At 45.0% G+C, this 18665-nt stretch overlaps 1 long non-coding RNA gene across 3 annotated transcripts in view; it reads left to right on the forward strand.

Annotated features, from left to right (window-relative positions):
• Nucleotides 1-18665, forward strand: part of LOC146857257 (uncharacterized) — a 184759-nt gene that overhangs the window by 98020 nt on the left and 68074 nt on the right. Inside the window, exons 2-5 of one of the 3 annotated variants that reach the window (XR_014979558.1) lie at nt 3290-3408; nt 4513-4917; nt 5014-5291; nt 5567-5675. This is a non-coding gene — a long non-coding RNA (uncharacterized LOC146857257). Of the gene's footprint in view, nt 1-3289; nt 4918-5013; nt 5292-5566; nt 5676-18665 lie in introns of all 3 variants that reach the window. The other 2 variants (XR_014979556.1, XR_014979557.1) reach the window with 2 other exon arrangements.

The raw sequence follows: 18665 nt of genomic DNA on the forward strand, positions 1-18665 counted from the left end.
GCATTAAAGCATTTTATATTGTCTTTAGACCCCCCACCGCAATTAATAATAGGAGGCGACCTTAACTGCCAATTTGAACCCCTTGAGTCTCCTAATACGGGCGAGCCAGACGAAGAAGATCAGTTCTGGCATATACGTGAATCACAGATGTCTCCTGTCAGAGCCTGGACTCCGCTCGTCCTTCAAATTAAATCTTTAACTCTTGCACTTTCCCTAAGGGCCTGTAATGGGAGATTGGAACCCGATTGCCCAGGCCATCCCACGTTCAACAGACCAGGCCAAAACTCTAATATCAACTATATATTAATGGAGGCAAGACATTGGGGCAATTTATTAGAGTTTGAAATCCACCCCAGGCAAGATAGCGACCACAACACCCTTGTTCTGACTTTGAAACCGGGTAGTTTTGGTCTAACTAACCCTCCTCCCAACTCAAATAGCCCTATACTCCCGGTACTCCTCTCTAATAATAGGAGGAGAATAAAATGGCCCTATTTTTTGAAATCCCCTGCTAAACTTGCGCAAGTATATCAGACAGCTTTGCCATCTCTTTCCGCAATGGGGGATGTAGGTATAGACAACCTGAGTGACTCAACTAAGATCCATACCCACTTAGTTAATAATTTGAGGGGCCTATTTAACCCAGTGGGAAACAAACAACACCAGCTTAGATCACACCCCTGGTACAAGGAACCCTGTAGAAAAGCAAAAAAGGACTTGCTCGCGGCAATCAAAGGTAATGACAGGACCAACATAAAGAAACTTCGTCTAGACTATAAGAAGGCTATCGCCAGGGGGAAGATGGATTGGGAGGAGCAAAGATGGGAGGATCTAAGATTAGCTCTTATATGTAGAGATCCTAAGGCGTTTTGGGCCACTGTGAACTCTGACGGGAATGGGGTAGTACCATCCCTTGGTACAAACATAGCTCCACAAGTCTGGGAATCCCACTTTGGGGAACTGTATGGGGATTCGGAGGACCTTTCTTCTACAGACATGTCTCTCGAGACTAGTTTGATGAGAGGAATTGATTCTAGTATATCTAATGCTGAGATTCATCCTCGCCCCTTTTTTTTAGCACCTTCACATGTATGCCAGCCTCAACCATCGTTGATGGGTGTAGCCACTCCTGTGACAGAACTTCCTGTGACTATCACTCTTAAAGAAGTAGAAATCGCAATAAACAAGCTCCTTTCTAACAAAGCACCTGGCCTGGATAAAATACCACCGGACTTATTCCGCTCCCAACCAAAAATCTGGGCCCCGTATTTGGTGGTACTATTCAATTCCATTCTGATGGGGGCCGCTTTGCCAGACACTTGGTTGGGCGCGGAGATAGTTCCCATATTCAAAAAAGGCTGCCCATTGAAGCCGGCTAATTATAGACCAATTAGCCTCATTGACACCACTCAGAAACTAATGGGCAGGATTATCTTGGATAGAATACAGGAATGGGTGGATGATAACAACATCTTGACTACATTACAGGCAGGGTTCAGATCTGGGATTTCCACCATTGACCAGATCTTCCGGCTCCAGGTTCTATATTGGAAAAGTGTGAGAGTAGAGGGTGGCAGTCTCTACCTCATCTTTGTGGACCTGCGAGCTGCCTTTGATCTTGTCCCAAGAGAAAAACTATGGGAAGTCCTGGCAGAAATGGGTCTCCCACCCTACCTGTTGGATATCTTGACTAGATTTCACAGTGGTAATTATGCCCAGGTTAGATGCGGGAGACATGGCGATTTATCCTCACGTTTTCCCGTAAGGAAGGGAGTGCGCCAAGGATGCGTTTTGGCTCCAACATTGTTCAGCCTATACATTAATGGTCTTGTTACTCACCTGGCTGATGTCCCTAATAATGACGCCCCAAGATTGGCTACCGGCAGAGTGCCCGCTCTGATGTTTGCCGATGATACTCTGTTGATATCTAAAACATCATCGGGCATCCAGCGCATCTTGGATGGTTTCCTGGCATTCTGTACTTCCAGAGGCTTGGAGATTAATCTAGAAAAGACTAAATTCATGATCTTCAATCCTCCCAAACAGACTCGACCAAATCCTACCTTAAATGGCTCCCCCCTCGAGAGAGTCAGGACTTTTGTCTACCTTGGAATTGCGTTGACCGAGAATTTTGATTGGGGACCTCAAATTGCAAAATCATGGCTGAGGCTGTCTCAAATAGCAGGGGGCCTTTGCAAAGTCCAGCAAGCCTCGGTATATAAACCAGCAGCTCCAGTAGCTGAAATATACCGATTGCAAGCTAGAACAGCTTCATTGTACGGGGCGGAGTTATGGGGCCATAAAAACATTGCCAAATTAACCCTGGTTGAGCAGGGCTTTATGAGAAGACTCGTTGGCCTTCCTGTAAGTACACCGCTCATCCCCCTACGCCTCGACCTGGGGCTAGAACCAATTGAAGACTTGGCAATTCTCCGACCCTTACTCTACTGGAAAAGGCTCTGGACGGTGCATGAACTGGCACCTTTCAGAGAAGAATTCCTAGAGGTCTGGCCATTAATTAAAAGTAAGAACATTTCATGGCTATCCCATATTAAGGCTCTCAGTGTAAAGATCGGCAGGACCGATCTCTGGGAACTACCGGAGGTAGCCTGCATACGGATTTCTAAACCTGATTTAAGAGGCCACATAAGGGAGCTGAGATTAGCAACCTTACATGGTTCAAGCTCTTTGGGGAAACTCACTAATGAGTTTCTCCTAGTAAAACTAGAAACAAGAGCAGAGGCCTTTCTTGATGTAATTTATCCGTCTCTTGCTAGGAAGCTTTATTTGCAGTTGAGGTATGGTACTTTACCGCTTAGAGTATTCACCTGCAAATGGACAAGATCGGAAAATGCAGTCTGCCCGGCATGTAATCATAGCAGTGAAGATATATGTCATGTCTTGTTTTTCTGTCCTGCATACCATTCAATAAGGAAAAAGTGGCTCATTCCCATTTGCAAGAACTTAGGGTTTAGACACTGCATGCTCGCATGCAGGGTCTTAAGATATGATACTCACCCCCCAATTGTTTTTGCTATGTCTCGTTTTTTACATGGGTTCTGGCGCAGAAGGAAAAGTTTTCTTTAAACACTTTTGTCTTTTACCAAATGAGTCTTTTGATAACATCAGTTTAATACATTTTTTAACTATTGTATTAACTTGACACTATTTATTGTTTTAAATGAAATGTGTAATTTTCTTGTTATTTATTCTGTGCTTTTATGGTCTCTGACCGAAATAAAGTTATCAAAATGAATGAATGACATGTGTCCCCTTTCATTTTATGTAGGAGACAACCAAATGTACATCATCCATTCCCAGTGCTGGCGAACATGGAGGATGAGGACAGCATAAGGAAATTCCATCTGGATCGATTTGGTTTATTGCCTGTTCTATCCTTAGTTGCTGGTAGCTTTGTTCTTTTTGGAGGGATTAACATTTGTAGAGTGTTATCTGGGTACTTCCTAGTGTGGCTTGCAAGGCATTGTGACATAATTCAAGACCTATGTGGTCAGTTGGAGTCCCATCTGAGGCCTCACAGAACCTAACCCACTGCTCTGACACCAACAATCCTCTTTCACCAGCAGTGTACAAGCTGCCTACCAGGCGCCATTTAATTCAGTCTCTAAGGACATCAAATACGGAGTCCCAGTTCTTCTATTAGCCTCACACTGTTGAAACTTTATTTACAACTGCTTGCCTCCCTTATTCAATATTTAGGGCTGAGGCTAATGTGCTGATGATACTTATATTATTTTTTCCTTTGGGAAAAACTCTTAGCAGTCACAGGCTAATTCCCGTGACTGTATGCTCAATTGGTGGATTGGATAAGCAGAAACTCTTAAAAGCTAAATAGAGACAAAACTGAGATCTTGCTCTTCTTTTGTAGCACTTCCCTTCCTTTACTGCCAGATCACTTCTTAGCAAGAATTTCCCCCACTCAGGTGTCTTCTGCTTGGAACCTTGGTTTTATGTTTGATCAGAATCTTTGACAGCTCAAGTAAGCAAACTAACATCTGTCTGCTTTCATTTTCCCCAACTGCATTACAAAATCCTACCCTGTTCAATCTAAGTGCCTGGTGATCTTGTCATGATCCTTAATTTGCCTCGACTTTGCAACTCTCTCTTTTAGTTGTGAGTATATTGATAGTTAGGTGATTTATAATAGTGATTTACCTATTATTTCTAGGTAGTCTACTCCTTTGCTATTTACAGAGAGTCTGGCTTTGAATTCTAGCATTTCATATTATTCCGTTTGTATGGTTATTTTATGTTTGATTTGGTTTATTGCCTGTTCTATCCTTAGTTGCTGGTAGCTTGGTTCTTTTTGGAGGGATTAACATTTGTAGAGTGTTATCTGGGTACTTCCTAGTGTGGCTTGCAAGGCATTGTGACATAATTCAAGACCTATGTGGTCAGTTGGAGTCCCATCTGAGGCCTCACAGAACCTAACCCACTGCTCTGACACCAACAGTTAAAGTGATGCATTTCTTTGCAACTGGTTTGTTTCAGTACACAGTGACCATCGCCAGTGGGATGTCTCAAGCTATGTTCAGCATGGTGCTACGTGAAGTCCTGTCTTCAATGATGACATACAAGGACCGTTACATCCACTCCCTAAGGAGACATTGGCAGGTGTGAAGGGTGATTTCTATGATCTTGGATACATACCTAATGTTATTGGTGCCATTGACTGCACACATGTTGGCCTGGTTCCACCACAGGCACATGAGTGCATCTACCAAAACAGGAAACATTTCATTTTATTTAATGTGCAAGTGGTATGCCAAGTGGATATGATTATCTCCCAAGTCCTTGTCAAATTCCCCGGTTCTGCACATGACTCCTACATACTGTGTAGCAGCAGCATCCCACAATAGATGGCTAATCCGCATCCGGAGCATGCGTGGCTTGTTGGTGAGTACGCAAAGTCAAGTTGTGTGTTGTATGTGTGACATGCTGTTCTAAGCTACTGTTTATATTAGTAAATTGCTCCATGTATCTCACACCTAGGTGACTCTGCATATCCCAACCGGCCATGGTTGCTGAGCCCACTGAGGAATCCAAAGACCCCTGGTGAAGTTTGCTACAATGATGCACGTGGGGGAGCATATGTTGGGCTTCTGAAGTCTAGATTCCGGTGTCTGGACAAGAGCGGAGGTGCACTACTCTACTATCCCCAAAAGGTGTGTCCGATCATAGTTACATGCTCCACAACCTGGTGATGATGATATTGAAGATGAGGAAGGTGTTGACCTGCGTCAACAGCTCATCAACTACTTCCCTTGAGTGTAAGTGACATTGTACAGCAGTTACATTGTCTGTTGTCTTTGATGGTAGTGGCAAGGCATAGATGATCTTTTTGACTGCTGCCTGTTGTTGGCTCTACTATGCAAATGGCTGCTGTGTGTGGCACAGGGTATTTGTATCCAGGTACCTCATGTCTATGTTGAAGTTGTTGCTCATTGTTATGTGTGCTGGTTTGTGTACGTTGATGACTAGTGGTGTGTTCTAGCAGTAATGGCATCACCTGACAAGTAAATCTCATTCTCTTGTGTCTTTCTAGGTCCCTTCACCCTCTCAATGCCTCATCACAATCAGAGCTTCTGGTACACTGGAGTCTGAGTTGACATTGTACATACTGTGATAAACATGGTGCTGACACAAAGACATAGGTGTGTAAAAAGTGTTTATTTACAAAAAGTATTTGTGACAGAGAAGTGATTATTTACGAAATTGTGCTAAGTAAATTTATGAGTTGTCAGTGATGGTAAATGAGACGAATAGAGTAGTCACCACATTGATGTAGTCACACAGTCCAACAGACTCCTGCCATCAACATGGCAATGTGGGTAAGGATAGTCAACAAAGTCAATGTCAAGGGGAACACAGGTGCCATCATGGCTGACTCAGCGACTAGCGTTCGGATGGTGCATTGCCACGTGATCCTCCCCTGATGTTTTTCGGACGGCCCCTCGTATGTTTGGCAGGGGGGACCTCTGCTGTAGGCTCAGCTGTGTCTGAGGAGTCATTTTGTTGCAGCTCACCCCTCTCTGTGGCCGCAGCTGAGGTGTTGGGAGTATCAGCATGCAGGTCACTGGGGGGTGTTGAGCTGCCATTTGGGCCGCATGTCTGTCCCTCAGAACACCCACAAGCTGGCCCATAAGGTCCACAAGTTGGCCCATACGTGTGTCCATGGACCTCAGCAGCAGGCGGAGCTCACACACTTCTTCCACAACCTGGCCCATCTGTCCCTGGGTAATATGCCCCAAGGACTCTGGCGATGGTGGCCAGGGCTTCGGTCCCAGTGTCCTCCCGTATTTGTCCCCCAGTTGCCCTCCATCCTGCCCTGCTGACCTGGACCTGTGGCGTTGGCCCTCAATTTGGAATTTGGAAAGGTATTTCTAAAGCGCAGACGGTCGCTCCGGAAGGAGCATCATGGCGCTATGAGTCCTGATTCCAAGTCACAGAGTGAAGTGAGGGAGGCTAGATGGCAGCTTTGGACCAGTCGTCGGGAAGCTTGAAGATCCAGGTTTTTAGAAGCTTCCGGAATGGCTTCTCGACTGTTTGGAGCCTGAGATGCCTTGGCATATTATTCCAGGCTTTAATGGCTAAGGTGCTTAGAGTTTTGCCGCCTTTGGATTTCAGGTTGAATTTAGACAGGGTCATGAGGTTATCTTGTGAAGATCTAAGGGAGCGGCACGGAGTATAATGGGGGAAGCGTTTAGTCAGGTAGGAAGGACCGGATTTGTTGAAGGCTCGGAAGGCTACAATGAGAATTTTGAAGAGGATTCTCTTATGCAGGGGGAGCCAGTGTAAGGCCTTAAGGGCTGCGGAGATGGAAGATTTTCGTGGAAGTTTTAAGACAAGCCGGGCGGCAGTGTGCAAGACACTTTGTCAATGCACCCGCACACACTTCCTGTCATCCTCTGATTGTGTTGTGGTGTTGGTAAGCACTGAGGCAGGGAGAGTGTTTCAGGCAGCAGTGGTGATGGTGATGGTGGAGGCCGCACAGGTTGTTGCAGCAGGGGTCAGCGCTGTTGTTGTTGCCATGGTGGTGGTGGGGACAATAAGGGCCTGAGACGTGGTACACCTCATCCGATAAACGTAGGGAGTCTGCATCCGAGAGTTCATGTTCCGGGGGAGACAGGTTCTGCAGGTTGGTGTTGCCTTCTACTGCAGTTGTTTATGGATCTCCTGTTGAACAGAGGTCAAATGGTCATTGAAGTGCACTCCACAAGCTTGGTGTTAGACGTTTGTATGTTATATTTGATTCACCAAACACTTTACATTGCAATCACCTGGTATGGATGCAGGATACTCAGCATGATGACATGATGTTGAGGTACATACGTTACTTGTCCATGGGATGACATGTAAATAGAAACCATGTGCCATGTACAGATTGTGCGTTTACAAGGACATGTTGTCATCTACTTTATGTGATGAGTCTTTTTGGTTTGCTCTGCATGGAATCACTTTCAGATAAGAAAGAACTAGCCATTGTCTTGTTAGACATGCCTTTTTCATATCATATACTTTACTTTGTTTGTTCGATTGACCATGCATGTTTTGTGTACATAGGGGCCTTCATGCTCTGATACCATGGCACTTACACATTGCGTTCTGTGCTGTGCATGATTGGGCCCAGAATTTCTTCAACATGTGATTTGGTGAGTCAAAGTTTAATTTCTATGACAGTTACGTACGCTTAGCTGTCTGCACACTGGATGTGGCTTTTGGATCTATGCCAAGTTGGCTGACATGTGAGTGCTGGTGTGGTCATATGGCTCCATGCACCCCTCCCGGTTAAGATGACTACCTATCTGTTAGGTCAAGGTGAGCAATGAAATGGCTGCCACATGGTTGTGGGTGTGGGGAGTGCTCCATCCTGCAGAGCTGTGGGACAAGGGGGCCTTGTGGGAGTTTTGGTGCAGGCTGCTAGGTGAAGGTGAGCAATGAAATAGCTGCCACATGGTTGTGGGTGGGGGGAGTGCTCCATCCTGCTGAGCTGTGGGACAAGGGTACCTGGTGGGAATTGTAGTGATGGATTCCCACCCACAAACACCCCTCCCTGCTAAGATGGATACCTTCCTGTAGGTTTGATGAGAGCAATAGAATGGCTGCCACATGGTTGTGGGTTGGGGGAGTTCTCCATCCTGCTGAGCTGTGGGACAAGGGTGCCTGGTGGGAGTTGTAGTGATGGCGTCCCACCCAAAAACACCCCTCCCTGTTAAGATGGCTTCCTACCTCTGAAGTGGAGCAGAGGAAGGTAACACATGGCTCTTGGGTGGGGGAAGTGTTCCATCCTGCTCTGGGGCGAGACAAGAGACCATGAGAAGGCTAACTACCTGTATGTTTTATGGGAACAATGAAATGGATGCCATATGCTTCTGGGTGTAGGGAGGTCTGCATCTTGCTCAGCTGTGCGAAAGGGGTGCCTGGTGGGAGTTGGAGTGCTGGCTGCCTGTATACATGCCCTCATAGAAATATTGCTAGCTACCTTTGTGGTAATTCAGTGGAAGGAAATGTTATATTTGTGAGACATGTGTTGGGAGGAGTGTGCTGTACATAAGTGCATTTGTGTTTAGGAAGTGTAGCTTTGTAGTTGTGCAAGACAGCACATGGCAATGTAATGGTAGACACTTGTTGGTACTTACCAGCCTCCACTCCCCTGGGTATTCCTGTGAGAATATCTCTGGATGCCCTATGGCAAGCACCTTCTCCTCCCATTCATTGAATGTTAGTGATGGAATGGGAGGGCCACCACTAGTCCTCTGAGCCAGCTCATGGATTTTGTTGGCACGCTCTTTCGCCCGGCTTTTAAGGTCATGCCACCTCCTCTTGATGTCCTGCATGGTGCGTCGGGTGGTCCATACTGCATTGACTTTGTTGACCATCCTTTCCAACGTTTGAGTTTTTGTGGCTAATGGTGTCTGTTGGACCATGCAAATAAATGTGGTTCTACTCTGATTATCTTATCTACCATGACTGACAACTCATTGTCAGTGAATGTGGGCATCTTCTTCTGTGCCTTGGTGTGTGATGTGCAAACGGGTGAAAGGTACAGGTGTGAAGGTGGTGGTGGTGATGTGTGGGGTGTGTGTGTGGTTGTGATGGTGTGATGTGTGCTGATTTGCCGCTCTTTTGTGCTGTGGGGTTGGGCCCTTCAGTTCTGGAGTTGTGCTAAGGATTCTGGGCAGAGAAGGGGCTGGTTTTATACTCAGCTATGTGGGTGGGTCATAATGGAGTAGTCATGTCAGGTGTTTTGTGTGGGTTGACCTAGGATTTATATTTTTTACTTGCCATGGGGATGTGTCATTGGGGTGTGTTAGGTGTTTTTTTAGGCTGAGCCAGATATACAGCCACACTTGGTAGCCTTGTAGTGTGGTGGCTTTCGAATGCCATTACTCTTCCTGGAGCAACTGAAGCGATCAGAATGCAACAGTCCTCCCACCGGTCCTCCCATTCTTCATTTTCTGCGATTGCGGTGGTCGGAAACAACTGATCATTCTGCTGGCACCGCCATCGTATCGTAATTTCACTTGCGTTCATTCCGCTGGTCGGACTGCAGTTTTTGGTCATTTCGCATCACATCTGACTGCCGCGGACAGATTTTCAGCTTTTCCGGACGGTCCTGGCAGAGTTTTGTGAAATCCGTCCTCATCGTTCTGCTTTTCCTGGCGGTTCACTCTAATCTGACACCAGTTTTCCAGCGGTACATGCAGACAGTTAATTTCTGCTACCACGTCGTTTGGACTGCATTTCCAAACGTAATCCTAATCGGCTCCTTTGTGTGAAATTTACTCTCAGAAATGGTGAATAGCCAAAGTAGTAAATTTAGTATGAAGTGCAAGAGTAACGTACGAGTGCCTGAGAGCCTCAACAGTAATTAATTTGGTTCTCCTTCTGCTTCTGCCAGCCTCCTTCTCTTCTCCAGTGTCAGTAGTTGGCTCTTGATGAGGTGTGACATGTTGGTCCTGGGAGAATACAATATGTTTGACTAGTCATCTCTCTCTGGTGCAAAATATAATACATTTGTTATTGCCCATCCCACCTGCTTATCTAGGTATGTGAGAAGGAGGACTGGACAGGAACTGTAAATGTCCCTTATAAAGATCCATCTGGACCCTTCCAGACTGCAATGAGTTTGGTAAACAATGCTATTGAAACTTGAGTGCCATTGACATTGTTCTGCTCCCATCCAATTGTGCCTCTTATCACAACAGAACCACCCATGGATTCATCTTTTAGGTGGGCAGCCTCATTTTTGATTGTCAGCACTGTATGAGGGCTCAGAGCCCTACACACAGGGCTCACAAACAGTAAGTTGGTGAGTGAGAAATGGCATCTCCTAGTGCAATTATTGGGCACTAGAAGGGCACCCAGTGAGATTTTCCCAACGCAGGTGGTCTCAGTTGGTCGTGACCCTTCACCACCGTTCGCTTTGAGAAAGTGTCAGCTTGAGTCAAAAATGTACTTGAACAGCAGCAGAATCAGCTTGAGAAGCAGTGGTGCCGATTTCACTGATTTTTCAGCGCCGAACAAGCTCCCTGTGTTCAAAATCAGAGCGAGCTATGCATCCTGCTGATTTCCGCCCATTTTCCGAACTCTTGGGAATTTCATGGAGTTTTCATGTAACTCCACAGAACTGCACGGAGTGAAAGTCCATGAGTTCTGCCCACCCCTTCTTAGAATGCCAAAAATATGGGGAAGAAAACTTGAAGGCAAATGGAGATCTGACTATTTGGTAATAGACCAAAAAAGTGGATACGGTAGCTGCATGTAGAAACCTTGTTCTTAAAACAACAGATCATTTTTTGATGACTAAAATCTTCAACACACGAAAATAAATAAAGAAATATTCAATAATTTTCACTCCTCTTGATCCTAGGTGTACCATATTTACCCCATTTCCATTGCAAGCTTAAAGGGAAAACCTAACCAATTTTTTTTCAGACAAGATCACTAGCATCTGTTCTGTCAACTGTTTATTGGCTTTCAACCTCATGAATCTCATGAGTACCATCCCATTAGGTTCTTCCCTAGACCCATGTCCTTCTCTTATTCTATGCTCCAGCCTCCAATGATGCTAGAGTGCTTACAGAGTCTTTTTAATAATTTCATTTCTATTGCAACAATACCTCTGACTAGAAATGTGCACTGGTCATACATCTGCTGAAAATTTTTCCACATACCCTTCTGTATTGAGTAACATCCAACCCATTCTCTGTTACCTTTACAGTAAATACCAGTGAAAAAAGCAGTAAACAAGCAGAATTCCACCTTCATAGAATCCATTAATCTTTTAGAAATAGCACAATTGGATTTCACCCAGGATATAGCATGGAAATAGCACAGCTCTCCATCCCGGACATCTTAAGAATGGTTGCATCCAAGGATACGCTTCAACTCTGGTCTTGCTTGATTTGTCTGCCAAATCTTATACTGTCTCCCACACTTTGCTGCTCACACATCTTCTAGTAGTCAGGAATCAAGGAACAGTTCTCAACTCAATCAAATCCTCTTTCACCAGCAGTGTACAAGCTGCCTACCAGGCGCCATTTAATTCAGTCTCTAAGGACATCAAATACGGAGTCCCAGTTCTTCTATTAGCCTCACACTGTTGAAACTTTATTTACAACTGCTTGCCTCCCTTATTCAATATTTAGGGCTGAGGCTAATGTGCTGATGATACTTATATTATTTTTTCCTTTGGGAAAAACTCTTAGCAGTCACAGGCTAATTCCCGTGACTGTATGCTCAATTGGTGGATTGGATAAGCAGAAACTCTTAAAAGCTAAATAGAGACAAAACTGAGATCTTGCTCCACTTCCCTTCCTTTACTGCCAGATCACTTCTTAGCAAGAATTTCCCCCACTCAGGTGTCTTCTGCTTGGAACCTTGGTTTTATGTTTGATCAGAATCTTTGACAGCTCAAGTAAGCAAACTAACATCTGTCTGCTTTCATTTTCCCCAACTGCATTACAAAATCCTACCCTGTTCAATCTAAGTGCCTGGTGATCTTGTCATGATCCTTAATTTGCCTCGACTTTGCAACTCTCTCTTTTAGTTGTGAGTATATTGATAGTTAGGTGATTTATAATAGTGATTTACCTATTATTTCTAGGTAGTCTACTCCTTTGCTATTTACAGAGAGTCTGGCTTTGAATTCTAGCATTTCATATTATTCCGTTTGTATGGTTATTTTATGTTTGATTTGGTTTATTGCCTGTTCTATCCTTAGTTGCTGGTAGCTTTGTTCTTTTTGGAGGGATTAACATTTGTAGAGTGTTATCTGGGTACTTCCTAGTGTGGCTTGCAAGGCATTGTGACATAATTCCAATGGGCTGTTGTTTTTTACTTGCTGAGCCATAGTGCTGTTGTAGACATTCCAACATGTTATATGGACTTTAGGTTGGCGCCTGTGTCCAGAGTGGTGAAGGCTGCTAACTCACATGTCTTCAAAGTAGTCCTTTAGTATACTAAGATTCTGGTAATTTATTTAGTAAAATGGGGATTCTATTCTATTAGCATGTTGTGGAACTTAACTACATCTGCTACAGGTACATATACCAGGCCCATTACCTATTTAATTTCAAATGCAAACTTCATGTTCATTGTGTATTATACACCCGGGGCCCAATTATGAGTTTCTGCAGTGCGGGGGTGGACGCACTCTACCGCCGTGCCCCAGCACCACAGAGACTCACCCCTGCCCACCGATCAGATTACAAGTTATTTGTAGTCCGGCTGCCAGGCGGCATGGTGTTTCCAGGGCAGTGTCTCTTTTAAAGGCAGCAATGCCTTTGGAAAAGGAACTGCAATGGGATCGCCTCACAAGGTTCCTGCACGGCATGGACTTTCAAGAACTTTTGTGCATACACACGGGGGCACATGTTATGCCCCCCTGTGTACATGCACAAGCGGAGGAGCCATAGGGGGCCCTGTGGTCCACCTTTGTTTCATCTTCTCTTGGGTTTACATGGAGGAGGAACCTCCATGTAAACCCGGGAGGAGAGGAAACTCGTAATACGCTTGGTGGACTGCCACTGCTGCACCACCATGAGTGTTGTGGTCCTCGAATGCCAGACTCGGAATTAGGCCCTTAGTGTAGATATTTGCATATATTTCTGAATGCTTTGGTTGAATTGGTCTCACATGACTATGTGTGGGTAAAGTTTAAGTATTGTTTGTATCATTGCCTGTTCAAAGTCTATTATAATTTTATGTGAAGAGTTAGTTTTTGTTTTAGTTTGATATGGTTTAAAGGTTCATAGAAAGTTACACTCTGTTTGTTAGTCAGCAGTGAATAAGTGAGAATTATGTTTCTGTTATGATAGTAACCATGTATAGTATATATCTGTGTGAGTGGTGCAAGGCACATTTTAAAAGATCCATCCACCATCCACATTTTGCATTGACTTAATTTAGAAGGTGTTTTTCAATTGCAAATATGATTATTATTCTGCTGTTATTCTGGTTGTCGTGCAAGAGGAAAGGTTCTTTGGTATTGTTTGTTGTTTGTGGTTCTGGAAAGTGCATGTCTTGGTATCTTCTAGGGAAAGCAGGGGTTTGAATTGTAACTTTTTGAGTTATAGATTTTTTCAAACATGATATTTGTTGTTTTAAAATAGGAATTGCTGGTAGAGGACTGTAATGTACGCAGGGACATTAGGGAGTATGTCTATTAAAACTTTATGGCCTGGTTTCGATCGCACTAGGAAAGCCCTCTGTACGAATCAGACCCGAGGGCTTTTCTAGTGAGCCGTTCAAGCGAGTACTATGCAACCGGATGGGTACAGACTTGATTCGGCCAGACTCCCATAGCTCCTATAGGAGCTTGTGTACGGACCCGTACACAAGGTCCCATTGCAAAAAAGGGGTGAGTGCTGAACAAGTGTAAATACCGTGGTTGGCACCCCATTTTGCCTGCCACACTATGCATGCTTGGATCGGGGGGAACCATGCACACACCCCGTGACAGATACAAAGGGCCCCGGGTGAAGGGGGGCCTGCTACAGCAGAGACGGAGTTGATGTGGCTATCCGAATCATGCATTTATTTATTTATTTATTTATGGGTTTCTATAGCGCTGGAATCAACTCCAACCGGAGTATCTCTGCGCTGTGATACCAAATAGAGTCTAAATAAATATGCAGATGAGGGGCAGGGTCTAGATTTTATCAGTAAACAGCAGAGTTTTCAGTTGCTTCCTGAATTTTAAATGGTCTGTGCAGAGCCTGAGGGCCAGAGGCAGTTTGTTCCACAGTGTGGGCCCTGCAACAGATAAAGCTTTCCCTCCATGTCTGGTTTTTTTTGCACGAGGTACTGCCAACAGAAAATTCTCACTAGATCTCAACGATCTGGAGGGAGTGTAGGGGATAAATTTCTGCTCCAGGTATGTAGGGCCATTTCCGTTTAAGCATTTATGGATAATGCAACATATCTTAAACTTGGCTCTTTGTCGAATGCTCAACCAGTGTAGTTTCTGTAATAGAGGTTTTGATGCTGTTCTGGGGGGAGCATTTAGGACAAGGCGAGCTGCCGTATTCTGGACCACCTGGAGCCTATCCAGAACTCCTTCATTAGCAGAAAGGAGCAGTCCGTTACAGTAGTCAATACGACTCAATATAAGGGCTTGCACCAAAGTTTTTCTGAAGGAATCCGGTAGCAGTGGAAATATTCTGCGCATCATGCTGATGGTGTGGAAGCATGAGCCAGCTACCATGTTACTGTGCTGTTTGAGGGAAAGGTCGTGATCAAGGCGTATCCCCAGATTTTTGACAATCTGTTTGGGCTCCGGAACAGTGCCAAGATCAGATGGCCACCAGTCAGAAGTCCACAGTAATTTGGCATCTCCAAACAGCATTACTTCCGTCTTGTTGACATTGCACTGTAGGAAGTTGGTGGACATCCACTGTGCGACGGCTTTCATGCCAGCGGAGAAGGAGTTTCCTATTTCTGTGGTGAGATTTTGAAAGGGAAAGAGGAGCTGCGTGTCATCCGCATATGACACGGGGATGAAACCAAATTTGCGCATCACTCTTGCCAGGGGTGCCACGTAGATGTTAAAGAGTGTTGGGCTCAAACAGGAGCCCTGTGGCACCCCTTTCGTAATCTCTACCTCAGTTGATCTGTATTCACCCATGGTGACAGTCTGGGTCCGATCCGTAAGAAAACTCCTTAGCCAAGCAAGGGCCTTGTTCTTGACCCCTACGTTCGACAACCGGTCAATGAGGATGTTATGTGACACGGTGTCGAACGCGGCTGAAAGGTCTAATAACACCAAAATTACCGAGTAGCCTTTGTCCTGAAACATATGCAGATCGTCAGTGACAGACAGGAGGGTGGACTCTGTACTGTGTTTCGGCCTAAACCCAGATTGAGAGTAGTCTAGGCCGCCAGCTTTCTCAATGTAGCTGGATAACTGACGATATACATACTTCTCAGTGAGCTTTCCCAAAAATGGCAGCAACGAAATAGGTCTGAGATTTGACAAATCAGTCCATGGAGTTGTGGTGTTCTTCCTGATTGGCCTGACTAAGGCCTGTTTCCACTGCTTGGGGACAGAACCTGTACAGAGGGATAAGTTAACAAGTTTTTCGATGGTGGGAGATAGGATTCCGAGCAAGGTGGGCATGAGTCTTGCCGGGATGATATCATCAGGACTTCCACTTTTAATCTGCGTCATGAGCAAGGACACCTCTTTAGGAGTGATAGGGGGGAAGAGGTCTAAAGTATGAGGGCCACTATCAAGTTCTGAATCCTGAAAGATAGGGACTGTATTTGTAGTCAAATTGTTGTTAGAGTTGACTATTTTAGCATAAATGAGATCGATTTTGTTGCAGAAAAATTGCGATATATTGTCGCAAAGTAGTTGTGACGAAGTATCTGCACTCTCACATGCTGTAGGATTGGTGAAAGAGTGAAGGACCTGGTATAATACTCTGGGGGAGTTGTCTGCAGCCGTGATAAGAGTGGTAATATGGGTTTTTCGCGCCGTTCTGATAGCTTTATGATATACACTTAGAGCGTCCCAATAATGTTTCCTATCTGTTACCAGATGGGTAGATCTCCAAATCTTTTCTAATTTCCTGGCTGTTTTCTTGAGATTTCTGAGCTCTTCAGAGAACCAGATCTCTTGTTTTTTGGCTGGTCGGGGTCTAAATTGTTTTAATGGAGCTATCTTATCTATGGCTGTTTTAATGTCTTTGCTAAACATATCAATAGCTTTATTGATATCATCAGGAATCACATGGTAGGGTTGGACAAATTTCTCAGCAAAGGAGGCCTCATTAACTTTATGCCATTGCCGCCGTATTTCAGGGATATTGGTGGTTTTGAGGGTAGTGGTTGCAGGATAGGGAGTATAAAACTCAAGGATAAAATGGTCAGTCCAGCTGACCTGTGTAGGGGGAAGGCATGTGACACTAGGGAAATTGGTTATAATCAGGTCTAGAGTGTGTCCGGCCACGTGAGTTGGGCCCACATTGTGTGGTTGGAGACCTAGCAATGAGAGATCGTTAAGAAAAGCCTGTGCTTCTTTACAATTTATAAGTTCACTGTGAAGGTTGAAGTCACCTATTAGCAAGAATTCTTTGTCTTTTTGAACATATGGCGCAAGATTTTCCAGTAATATGTTGACAAAGTTGGAGCTAGGTCCAGGGGGACGATAAACCAGGGCTCCTAATCTGGTTTGTTTGGTGGAATGAGTTGTTTTAAAAATCAGCAATTCAATGTCCGGAGTGCAGAGTTCTGCCAAAACAGAGCAATTGATGTGATTTTTATGAGCAATAGCAATCCCTCCACCTATTTTCTTAGGTCTGTCTAACCTAATCATTTTGTATCCTGAAGGAATGGCCAATGTAATGGAGGGAGTGGAATGGGGTTTAAGCCACGTTTCAGTCATGAAGCAGTAGTCAGGCTCATTTGTAGAGATTAGGTCCCATACTTCAGAGGTATGCTTAGGTAAAGAGCGTAAATTGCAAAGAATGTTTTTATGACCAGCAATTTTAGGTGTTTTGTAAGATGGTGTATGGCTGTTCACACATCTATCAGGGCTTTCTCCCTTCAGAGTAGTGAACTGGGATTTACAATGTAAGCATGTAAAAGGTCCTTCTACAATAAGTTTAAGGTCTTCATGACAATCAACAATCTGTAGATCCTTAAGTACCTGGGCTGAGCAGGTAATCCTGGCAGGAAGCGGGACAAGCGGGGAGATAGGTGAGACCGCCATGGCCCCTGGCACCGTCCTGGCGCGGACGGGCGCAGACGGGCAGGTCTTTGGCTTGTCTTCGGCGCGTCTAGAGGCGCCTCCCTGCGCGCAATCGCTGCGCGCTTGATCCCGACGAGTGGCTAAATAGCCCCAGTAACAGCAAGGCTAGAGCGCTACCCGCTCAGTGCTGCAGCGGGAAAGCGGAAGTGTGTCACTCAGGCTCGTACCTGTCCCGCCCTCCGCTCAACGGTATTGGATACCGAGTCGGACCAGGGCGGGCAGGCTGTAACACAGAGCGCTGAGTGTACACGTAAGTTTTTAACCCCTGTCAATGCCTAAGATAAGCGTCTAAGCCCTGAATGAGAATATTGTGGCACAGTTTAAAATATACAATTCTGTCAACTTTAAAATCAAGCTTTCTAAAATATCGCTATAGGGCTTTGCGTTTCAGCAATACAGCACTGACTTTGCGTTTCAGCAATACAGCATCAGCAGAGAATTCACACTGTACCTGGCATCAAGCGGGGTCGGTCGACACTGCCACTGTCAGCCTTACCGCATTGTACGCGCTCGGACGGAATCCTGCTCCATTGGGTGGCACGATTCAGCTACGAACAAGTCATACGTTCAGGATCGGGTTTGGAAACGATCCGGTCGGAGCATACGAGATCTTTGCATCGTACTTGGTCGTAGGGACCTGTGTACGATTCGTTCAGAAACAAGGGCTATGGATCGGATCTGGAAAAGCCAAATTCGATTTGGAGGCCTTCCCAACAACATCGGAATCGGGCCCTTAGTAGTGAGCTCTTGGGGCCTAGTGCTCAGCTCTTTTAAATCTTGAAGCATTTGCCTTATTTCTATCTCTGTTACATTTTGTGGGGTGGTTGTGTTTCTGACATTATTTACATTATTGTTTTTCATCATAGCCCTCCTCTAACAAGCATCTGCATAAACTTTAGTACATTTCCAATTCATGATCTCAGTGCTTGTGCTTTCCTGGGTGTATATGACAAGACTGAAATAATGCTAATAGGCAAAGATAACCCGCTTGAAGTGGTGGCCTGAAGACTTCCCAGCCCCACCTAACACAGTGGACATAGTTAAGAATCTGGGAGGTAAGTTTGATGCCACCCTTTCTTTTTGGCCACAATCCTTGTCAGTGGCAGGGATGTGCTTTAACCTGATCAAATCATTGAAAAAATATTTGATCTCATCCCTATTACTGCAGGTAAAACAGTTGCAGTAGCCCTAATCTTATCCAGACTGGAATATTGCAACAGCCTATATTTAGACGCAAACAAGCAGGTCTTAAAAAAGTTGCAGTTGGTTCAAAATGCAGCTGCTCGACCGGTCCTGAAAATGTCAGCTCGCTCGTCCGCTAGAAAGGCACTGCCTGGGGGGTGCTTGGCCAAACTGCCGACCAAGATGGCCACGCGGCATTGAAGCT

The sequence above is a fragment of the Triturus cristatus genome, chromosome 3_2 (genome assembly GCF_964204655.1).
Source record: "Triturus cristatus chromosome 3_2, aTriCri1.1, whole genome shotgun sequence".
NCBI classification, from domain to species: domain Eukaryota; kingdom Metazoa; phylum Chordata; class Amphibia; order Caudata; family Salamandridae; genus Triturus; species Triturus cristatus.